Here is an 11,030-nt window from a genome sequence, read left to right on the forward strand (position 1 = left end):
GGAGTGTTCCATTGAGACCTCTACTAAACAAATCATCAACAATAATAACATATCATAAAGCATTGTGGATAAGGTGATATTTTCCATTCTAGGTTAGACCATCTAGAATTATTTGGTCATGCAAGTAAGAGTATATATGGTGGTACCAGGATGAATCATGTCCTACAATAGAACAAACCATCCAAGATTTAGGAAAATTATAGGTAGGGTAGAGTAACATTTCCACAAGGAACTTGTGTCAAAGATTATTCTCTAGCATCTATAACATGGAAGCAAGAGTAGTCATGGCATCAGCCACTTTGTTATCCACCCAAGGAATATTTTAAAAAGTGATATGAGAAAAGTATTTCTTCAGGTCTATTGGTTTGATTTTTTGTAGGATAAAATTTTCCCAATCTAGGTATAAAAAATCAAAATTGAGTCCATTATTGGAGGCTAGGGTTTTTGGTTTTTGGTCTTGCAATTTTAATAACCTTTGAAAATCCTTGTTAAACCCTAGGTCTCATTTCTTTTAAAATTTTTGGGCACAAAACCTTTTAAAATGTGAATATTCCATGTCTCATTCAAATATTTCATGCCCCCAGGTGCCTTTTTCCCTTTTGTTTCACACTGTTTGATCCTTATAAGATCTACGATAGTCACATCGTCGCTATAGAAAGATGCAAGTGTTTTAACCACAACGACATGGCGACTACCATAAAATTAATAGGTGGTGTCATGAATTGGATGTGTGGTGACTAGAAAGTGCTTTGTCTCAGAAGGTTTTAGTCACATGCTCCATGTTAGAGTTGTTAGTGTTAGAAAGAAACCACTTGGAACAGTTTTTAGTTGGCGTCACTACATTTTTGTTTTTCCAGCAAGTCGCTATGTCATGACCAAAAAATATTTGTGCCCTACCAGTAACAACATAGCACCTTACCAGAGAATGTAGAAAGTGGCAACTTTTGAAAATAACGGTGACTGTAAAGTTCCCATGAAGTATCATGAACGTGCACATTCATTATTCTTGACATAGGTACTAATTAATATAATCATGATTGATAAGTAGTCATTATCCCATCATCAACTTTTAATAGATCACTAAATTTTGCTATGCCATGATCGGAAAGGTAATGGATCTCACTGGTAGCGACATAGTGACTCATCGAGAAAATAGTGTTGTGGCAACAAATTGTAAAGGTGAGTCTTCGAATTTTCCTCATCAAACTTGAACCATGACATTGTGGCACCTTGGTGAGAGTGTGTGGACACAAAAAATTTTCAAACCACCAGAGGTTGCTATGTTATGATCAAGAATTTCTTGCACATCACTGATAGTGACATAGCACCCAACCTGAAAATGAGAAACACAGCAGGGCCTAGAAAATCTGATGTCACAACAAAGATTAAACTATTAATATACATGACAGCATGACAAGACTTTCCCACATCGTCAATAATGTGGACCCACACCCAAGTCATATGTCAAATGCAAGTTGATGATCCTTGGATCAATATCAGATCAACGATCGTTGCTTTATCACTATTGAAAGTTGCTCAATGTTTACCCAACGTGATTTGGTGACTAAGGGGGCCACCATATTTGTATTAAATGATGCATCAAATGTTTGTCATTAGATTGAAATGAGATCAAGGGTTGTTGCTTCATCACTATGGCAACATGCTAATTTCTTATGTATAGTAAGATAGCAACATAATTACATGTGTCCTCAAGGATTGGTGTGTCCAATTCATGTTACAAAAAATGAAGGAAAGGTACACATAGAAAAATCTCATTGGATTGAATGCCAACATGTCAAGTGGAATGTGAGTCATCCCTGTTTGCATTCCTAGATCATAGGATTTTTCAAGATCAACAAGGTAAATTTGAAAAAGGAAGGTGATGCCACTCTGTTTCCCTTACACTTCATTTATGAGGAATGAAAGCTTTGCGTGTGAGAAAAAATAGAGTACATTACAAGAGATTTCACCATTTTTATCTCACGCGAACAAGATTTCAAGTTTTTTGATCACAAGAAATTACTGAGAATATTGTGTTGAGTTTGACTAGAATGTGAAGCCATTTCCCCATTGTTTGTGAGATATTGAAAAATTAAAAAGAAGAACAAGTAGAAGATCAAGTAAGTACTTATATACTTTGACCTTTGTAGCATTTTAGTTTTTGCAAATTATAGTCAAGATGCCTCCAAAGAAGGTGTCTTTTGGGCAAGAGAATTATTTGGATAGGAATATCCATGATGACCTGTTTGAACTACTCCCTAAATCCACCACTAAGACTATGCAAGTTAAAAAGATAACCTCATTAAACCCTAGGCTCAAAGTCACAGATGGTTTGTATGATAAGGGGAATTGGGTTTGAGATGCTAACACTTCTCAAACTGGTTTGGTTTTATTCAATAAATGGTTTTCCTAGAGGAATTTGTTTGCCCCGCATGCCAATATTTGGAACTTTGATTTAGTGAAATTAGTGGTTCCAAGTGTCTTTACGGATTATGACCTCCTTGAGGCTATGGCAAAAAACTATGACCAAGCAATTAGAGTGGTGAGAAGAATTGATGGTGAAATTCTAATCACAATCAACCCAAAGGAAATTAGGAAAGTATTTGGTTTAGGGCCTCTCAATGATTATCATGTGCCTATTGATTTGAAAGGATTAGAAAAGGAGTACATGTCAAAGAAGGATGAAGCTAGGCATGGTGCACTGAGGGCACATATAGGCCAAATTAGAACTCTACCAGCAATAACAACATCCTCCAGGGAACCCTTCAAAAGGGCATACTTCAATACCAAGGCTACGGAGGCATGCCAGACTCTATGTAGAGTTTTTGGAGAAGATGAAGAGGATTTTATGCCTGTGGGTTTTATGTACATGATTACTTAGATTTCCTCTTTTTGTGTGGACATAATTTTTTATTTTGTTTCTTATTTAGCAAAGGAAATTCATAATGGCCTGGTTGGGATTGCAAAAGGCAAGGTGGAGAAGATTTCTGGTCACTATTCTTTGATAATGCATATGTTTTTGTTCAAAAGAGTAACATATTTTTGAAAAGAGATGAAATTGAATAGGGAATAGGATGGGGAAGCACTGCCAATCCAATTATGGAGTGCAAATATGACTTGGGAAGCAAAAAATTCTAGTTTTGTCAGGTTTGATAGATATTTTGCCTAAAAATTGAGATGCCTATTATTAAGTGACAATCCTAGAGTACCCAAGGCATTGGCAAGTCTTATTAGGCCCCTAGACAATCCTATTGGTTTGAAGGTTTCACACAATTGGGGAGACATCATCCCATATTTAGTCTCAACTGTCATTAGGATTTATGGTTTTAGAGGTACTCCCCATGTGTTACCTTACCAAGTGCCCTTAGAGGTAGGAGTGGTTAAATTTTTGTGGCAGCTGGGAGGAATAGAAGAAACTTATTTGTTGAAAAGATCAAGAGGGTCAATATTCCCCACTTGCATAGTGGCTCATCAATTTGTAATCATCAAAGGGGGTTGGTTTTCTCTACACAAGATATTACATAAGTATAAGATGGTTGTTTCTCAGCCTCATTTTTGTGACACTAAGGGATTTTATCATTTGGCTTTTAGGCACAGAATTAAGCTTGGTAAAATTGATCATGAATTCTATTTTCCAGAAGATATAATAAGAAATAAATACTCCTTGCAAGAGCAGGAGACTAAGAAGGAAAAATGGAGACTTTTCTCAAAAGTTTCAGATTTCATTCATTGTTTTGATGCAAATTATAGTCCTCTAAGTAATGCCATTACAACAGTAGATAGAATAAATAAGCTCATGCTTACTTTTCCTGAAACAATGGAAACCATGAATGAGAAGAAACAAATTCTTATTAATTCTTTCCCAGATAAGGCCAGGGAGGTAATGAGGAAACTGGGATTTACTCCCAACATAGGGGTAGGTCAATTGATTGTCCAAAAAAGGCCAGGTTATAATATCATTTAGAATAAAAGGACCATTGTGGAAAAAGGAAAACAAATAATGGGATCCAGTAGTGCTTTCTAAGAAGAGAGGCCTCCTGAGCCCTCCCCTAAGAGGCATAAAATAATAAGGGAAGAAGATCCTCACATTGAGGAACACTCACCTTCATAGACCCCTTTGAGGATTGAGGAGGAACAGTTTACTAGGGAACAAATTAAACAATTGGGGTCCCAAGGAGGAGTTTTTGTTATTCAAACTAAAATAGATGAAGGGAACCCCTAGGACCCTCCTGTGCCAAGTTTTGAGTTGAGAGTTGCAGATTATAAAGGAAGGGAATTAGACCATGTATTAAAACAAGCAAGCCAATAGTTTTTGTCAAATGATAATTTTGTCAAATCTAGAGCCTTTTACCAATTTGCATGGAGAACTAACATGGACAAATTTGAAGAAAGATGCAACAAGCTAAGAAAAAAGCACCTAGAGATGGAGGAGATAGCCTTGCAAAATCAAATTAAAAAAAAGATGATACAAGAATTCCAAAACATAACCCCTGAAGAGGGGAGACAAATGGTAAAGGCCTCAAATATATTATTATTACCATATTGGGATATAGCTAATGCTTTAATTTTTAATTCTGTTTCAAATAAATTGGATTTACAAGATCAAAATAAGAGAGAATTCACAAGCACTACATTCAGTGATGACCAAGCTAATTTGGTTATATGGTCATCGAGAAAAGGATCTAGGGTTGTTTCATCATAGCCAGATGACTCAGGATTAATGGGAAATATCATTGTGAGAAGAGTAGCAGAGACATTCGATGTATAGGTAGATCATATGGGTGTAGGAATCTTTTAGTTTGTTTTGGCCACTGTAGAGAAAGAAGAAAAAATGATGTTCGAATTATAGAGTAAGTATGAGAGTGTTTTGGAGGCTTATAATAAAGAAGTTCAAAGAAGAATTTAACTTGAAAATAAAGTAATGGGGAGGTCTTCTAGGAAAAGAATCACATATCCTTGTCCTCCAATGGAACCTTTTAAATCTACTTCTCTCATAGAGATGCTAGATACCCCACAAAGGCCACAGTATTACACTGTTGAAGACTTTGAAGAAGAAAAGAGCAAACTGTGGGCATTGCATGTAGTGCTAAATGTATAGTATGAAGATAAATTGAGAAAAGCTCTCACATATCTGGGGGATAAAATTGAATGGCCACTATTTTATGATCAGCTATCAAAGAAAATAAACATATGGGATGAAATGAAAGCCCATAATGAGGCTCTAAAGCCTACTATGAATAAATGTGTAAAAAGAAGGAAAGAAATGACATTTTTGTGTTACTTTGTCATAAAACTTTTGCATGATCAAATTGAAGAGACTTATGATATTGTTACTGATCTTCCAAAATTTTATAATAAAAGAATTCATCTATAGAGAAGAATAGTGGGCTACTTGAATAAATATAAGAGCCTTAAATTTGATTTATTCCCTTGTGCCCTAGATAGAAAGAATAAATTAAAGAAAAAGAAGAAATGGGCTAAGGAATTGGATGACCTATTCTGTTTGAGAATGAATAAGGTTATCAATGAAAAAGGGCATTCTTAGTGGGCCACCACAACAGAAGAAATAGTGAAAGCCCAAATATTCTTTGATTCTTTGAAAAAGATTTTATTGGTAATTATAGTGAAGCTGAATATGTTATCAAGAAGCAACATGATATCCTAAAATTTGATTGGCCAAATGATGCACTTTATGACAAGTGGATGACAAATATTTCTTCTCGTGAATATTTTAGAAGAAGCTAAAAGTGATGATGATGAAATGCATGAAGATGAATTACATATCATCAATTCACTTCCATCGGCACTTGCGAAAGAAGAAGACAAAGAAGGGTAGTCATCTTGTGCAAAAGATGCAATGGACCAGTTGGATGATGTAGCAAAAATGAAACCAAATGTAACTATCACCTTGATAGTACATGGAGATATGAGTGGAAATGCCAGAGTGGAGGTAAAGTTGCATGAATTAGAGCCCAACACACCACTGGCAAGTTTGATAGCTACACATGATGAGGACTCAAAGAGACTAAAGACCAATCATGGGATTTGTAGCCTACAAAGATGTAATAGAAAAGGGGGCCTACCAAGAGAATGATGTAATGTTACCTTTCTATTACATAAAGTTTTGTCTTTTTCTTGTTAAGCAAAATGTAAATATCTTTTGTAAAAGGACACCTATCAATTCTCTACACCTCAAGCTTGTTGCATCTTACATTATTTAAGTGAGATTCTAGGGCTAGAGAAGGGTCCAATTTCTCATGAAAAATTTTAGTTTACTTTGAATATTGGTCAGTCTAGTTATAGGTGCAAAACTTTATAATGCATCTTCTCTATGAGTTTTCTGAGAATACATTGATATTATAGGAGTCTAATGTCTTTTCTAAAAGGATTCTGAGTTTATTTCAACTGTATACAATTTTCAAGGAAGATTAATACAAATTTGAACTGACCCCATCTTTTATTGCTAAATTTTGTGTCCATTATTTTACCTAGTTATTCTAATGTTGTGTGAGCAAAGCTTATCCAATTGAATACAATTCATTTAGGTTGTATGTCAATTCATTATTGCTATTGATTCAATGAATTAAGTAAATTCTCTAGTGGATTTGATAGTGTTGTTATGGTAATAGGATGGATGTCTATAAGAATGAACCTCAGTAAGAATTGTTGATAGTATTGGTTGTAATGCAATCAATTAGATCCCTAAATTGGAATAGACTCAGAATCCCAATAAAATGAGGCACTGATCTAATTAACCCAGTCTGCATATAGGGATATTATGAATGAGCACCAAATCTATAATCAAAATCAACTTTATTTTACTATTCTTGAAGATTTTCAAAGGTGGTCAGCACTTGTTTATATCTAATTTTTGAGTCTTAGGTAGCTGTTATTTCCAAAAATATGTGACCAAATTGTGACCAAATATGTTTAAGAGGGATGTATATCACCTAAAATATCAAGAAATGGATAAGCTATGTATGTGTTAGGGAATGGAGATGAGAATTAGAATGAAACAAATTAAATTCTCATACAATAGCATTTCAATTTGAAGCATCACCAAGGTATACCCACCTTGGTTTTATTGAGCCTAAAGAGTAGAAAACCATTCTTGGTTTTGTTGAAGTTGGGTCCAAGTGGTTTGCACATGTAATTTTTAATGGGAATTGGCTAATCCTTAGGTTATGTGAGTATTATCTCTTTGGTATTGAGCATTTTTTTGTTCAGTAGTTTTAAACACCAACAAGGTCATCCACCATGCATTTATAAGGGATCAACTTCTCATCCTTTTACTAGTACACATCATTGACCTGCTTAATGATGAGTTGTGAATCACCAAAGATTTTTAACTCATCCGCTCTACATTCAACTATAATCTTCATGCAATTAATTAGGGCTTTATATTCTATAATATTGTTTGTACAAGGAAACGAAATCTTGTACACCTTAGGAAGTGATTACCTTTGAGGTGTTATGAACAAGAGTCTAGCACCAAATCCCTATTGTGTGAAGGAACCATCAAAAAACATCACCCAAGTTTGGTGTGTGAGTGTCAAAATTCATTTATTAGGAAAATGAATGTTCAGTGGGAGAAGACTCTGCATCGATGCTTTTGCTAGTTGATTAGCAATCGCTTGTCCCTTGATAGCCTTTCATTCAACATATTGGATGTCAAACTCACTTAGTATCATGACCCACTTAGCTAACCTTCCTGTTAGAGCTACCTTGTTGAGTAAGTATTTCAATAGATCAATTATAGAAACTAGTCACATAGTATGGGTGGGCATGTAGTGTGTCAGCTTTTGGGAAGCAAAGACATCTGCTAGGAAAGCCTTCTCAATGATACTATAATTCATTTCGTAAGAAATTAGCATGCAAATAAAATAGTAAATAGCTCTTTCCTTGTTTCCATTGTCCTCTTGAGCTAGTAAGGTACTAAGAGATTTTTTTGGTACTAAGATGTACAAAATAAGAGGCTTCCCATGAATAGGAGGCATCAAGATCAGTAGATTAGTAAGGTATTTCTTTATCTATGTTAGCCTCTAATTGCAATATTGGCTCTAATTATATTCACACCTATATGTAGAGTCTTGGTAAAAGGTTGTGACTTATCCACTAGCTATGAGATGAATCTATGAATGGATTAAAGTCTTCCTTGTAAGCCCCTCATCTGACTAACATTACAAGGTGGAGGCGTATCCATGATTGCTTGAAATTTCTCTAGATCAACCTTGATTCCTTTTGTAGAGATAATATAACCAAGTATTTTCCTAGATGTTACACCAAATGTACATTTCTTGGGATTAAGTTTGAGATTGAATTTCTCCATACGATCTAGGATGGGTCCCAAATCTTTAAGGTGAGTGTTGCATTTTGTGCTCATAACCAAGGTATCATTGACATAGTCTTCCATTGTTTTATGCATCACATCATGAAAAATTGTAATAATTGTCCTATGATATGTAACACTTGCATTTTTTAGACCAAATGGCATTACATTCCAATAGAAGCTTCCCCACACATAGTTGAAAGCAATCTTTTCTATATCTTCTAGTGCGATTTTGATCTAATTATAACCAAAAAAATCCATCCATGACTAAGTACATTTCATATTTGCTATCATGTCCACTATCATATTAATTTTAGGGAGTGGAAAATAATCCTTCAGACATGCTAAGTTCAAATCTTGTAAATTTTTAAAGACTTTGATAGATTTTTCATGCTTGAAGACTAGAACAATGTTTGATATCCATTCAGTGTAATAAATAGCATGGATGAAACTAGCTTTTAGAATCTTTTCCAATTTAGTTTTGACTATTAATGCAACATAAGGATGCATTTTCCTAAGTTTTTGTTTGACTGGTTTAACCCCTGGTGCAATAGACAAGTGATGCATTATGAGATCAAGATCTAATCTTGGCATGTCTGAGTATCTCCATGCAAAGTTTATCTTTTTCTCTTAGAAGAAGGCAAAAAATTCCTCTTTCTCTTTTGGAGATTGTGATTGTACAAGATGTATCATGTGAGGTTGTTCCTCCATTCCCATTGATCAACTACGTTGGTTCTATCAATACTAATGATATTTCCTAAAAATGACTAGGAAGTGCATCAAATATCTCATCCGCAGGTGCCTCAGAGAGTTTCCCACCCTTGGATGCATCCTTTATTTTTACTATTTTAGGTTATGACACTACCACTTTCACCATCAGACCTTTTATTTCTTTTCTTTTTGATTGTATGACTAAGATATTTGAAGTAAGCTTTAGTCATGTTGATGCTTTATTCTCTGGTCGAAGACATTATAGGTTTGACAATGCTTAAGTAATAAGAAGGAGCATAGTCATTCAAGAATGTAGGGACTTCACTAGATGCATTAGAATTCCAGTCTATGAGCTCAGGATAGGTGAGTGAAACAGATGTTGTGGGTTCAATAGCATTCATAGTATAATCATCAAATGCATGGACAAGAAATTTGAGACCTAGTGTGGCTTCATCTGCAAGTGTGTTCAAATACTCTAAGTTCTAACATCATTAATCAAAGACTTGATGACACTAGTTGGATAAGACTTATCTGACCTAACCCTAGATGATTCACCTACTTTGAGGATATTTTCATAGACATGAAATTGATCTATGTCTTTGTCTATAGTTTATTTTGAGAGAGACTCAAATTCATACTCTTGAGAATCTATGCTACATGGTGACAGACTATAGAATTCCCCAATAGTGATAGGGAAAAAATCTCCTTCATCCTTTGGAATTTTTCAAAGGTACTTAATGTGTAAAGCATGACTAGATTCTCCTTGTTCTTGTTGGATATAAGGAGAATTAGATTTTTCATTAGAAGAATCACTATCAACATCCATGGTACTGACATGTGGTACAAAGTCATCTAGTTCTATGAAGAACTTAGCAAGATCATCTGGAATGGGATAAGGATAAGGATCTTCATTGTCAACATTTTCTTCATGGTCACTAGACTCAGCTTGTGACTCATTTTTAGATGACTTCTTAGGTTCTAGTATAAATTTTTTAATCCCTATATGGAAGGGAATCTTCTTGAAGCCTAGATTGGACATATCTTAATTCCTTCTAGCTATCACTTTGACAAGATCAATCAGACCATTTTTTTTGCATCTAATAGGACCAATCCCCTTGTAGTCAAATCATTTCACAAGTTTAACACCTGGACCATACTTTTCAAGGGTAATTTCATGAGACTATTATATAAGGTCTACTGGAGTCTCCTCTTTGTATATCCATGCAGCAATAGCTTTTTTTTCAGCTTCCCCCTTGAGAGGTATAGTAGCTTTGACAAAGATACCATTGTACTTAGTTTGAGGTGTCAACACAAATGGTCTCTTTGCTTCAAATGGTATCCCATAATGATGAGAAGACTTAGGAGGAGATGTCAAAGACATAATTGGTTCTATGTGATATTCACCCATTCTATTTTCTTTCAACTTGAGTGACTGCTCTATTTACTTCAGTTCATTATCATGATAGTCTATAGATTCTCTATTAGTAACTACAATTTTTTTAGAAAATTTCAGCATGTTACTGGTATAGCTAGTACTTGCAGGTATGATGATTCTAAGCCATGAAATGGGAAATTTATGTATTCATGGTAAGTGGAAGGTACAACTTGTATCCCATGTATCTATGGTCTCTCTTCTAGAATATTGTAAGCTAAGGGAATGTTGAGGACCTAAAAAGTGACATCCCTTTCTATAGGACCAACATGAAGAGGCAACACCACAAGACCTAAAGATTTTTTCTCAACTTCATCATATGCTTTGATAGTTATATTGTGATAGGGATCAATGGACTCTTTAGAATAGTCCAATTGTCTAAGCAGAGCAATAGAGACAATGTTTAAACTAGCTCCATTATCAATAAGCACATGACAAACATGTTTTTCAATGTGTAGAGGTTGATTATATGGATGACTCAGTAAATTGCCATCTTCCTCAGAGAAGGACATATAGTAAGGTGAGGTTAGATGACCTACCATGGATTGGAACCACTCA

Source organism: Cupressus sempervirens, chromosome 5 (assembly GCF_028749045.1).
Source record: "Cupressus sempervirens isolate cs-2001-9-10 chromosome 5, ASM2874904v1, whole genome shotgun sequence".
NCBI lineage: Eukaryota > Viridiplantae > Streptophyta > Pinopsida > Cupressales > Cupressaceae > Cupressus > Cupressus sempervirens.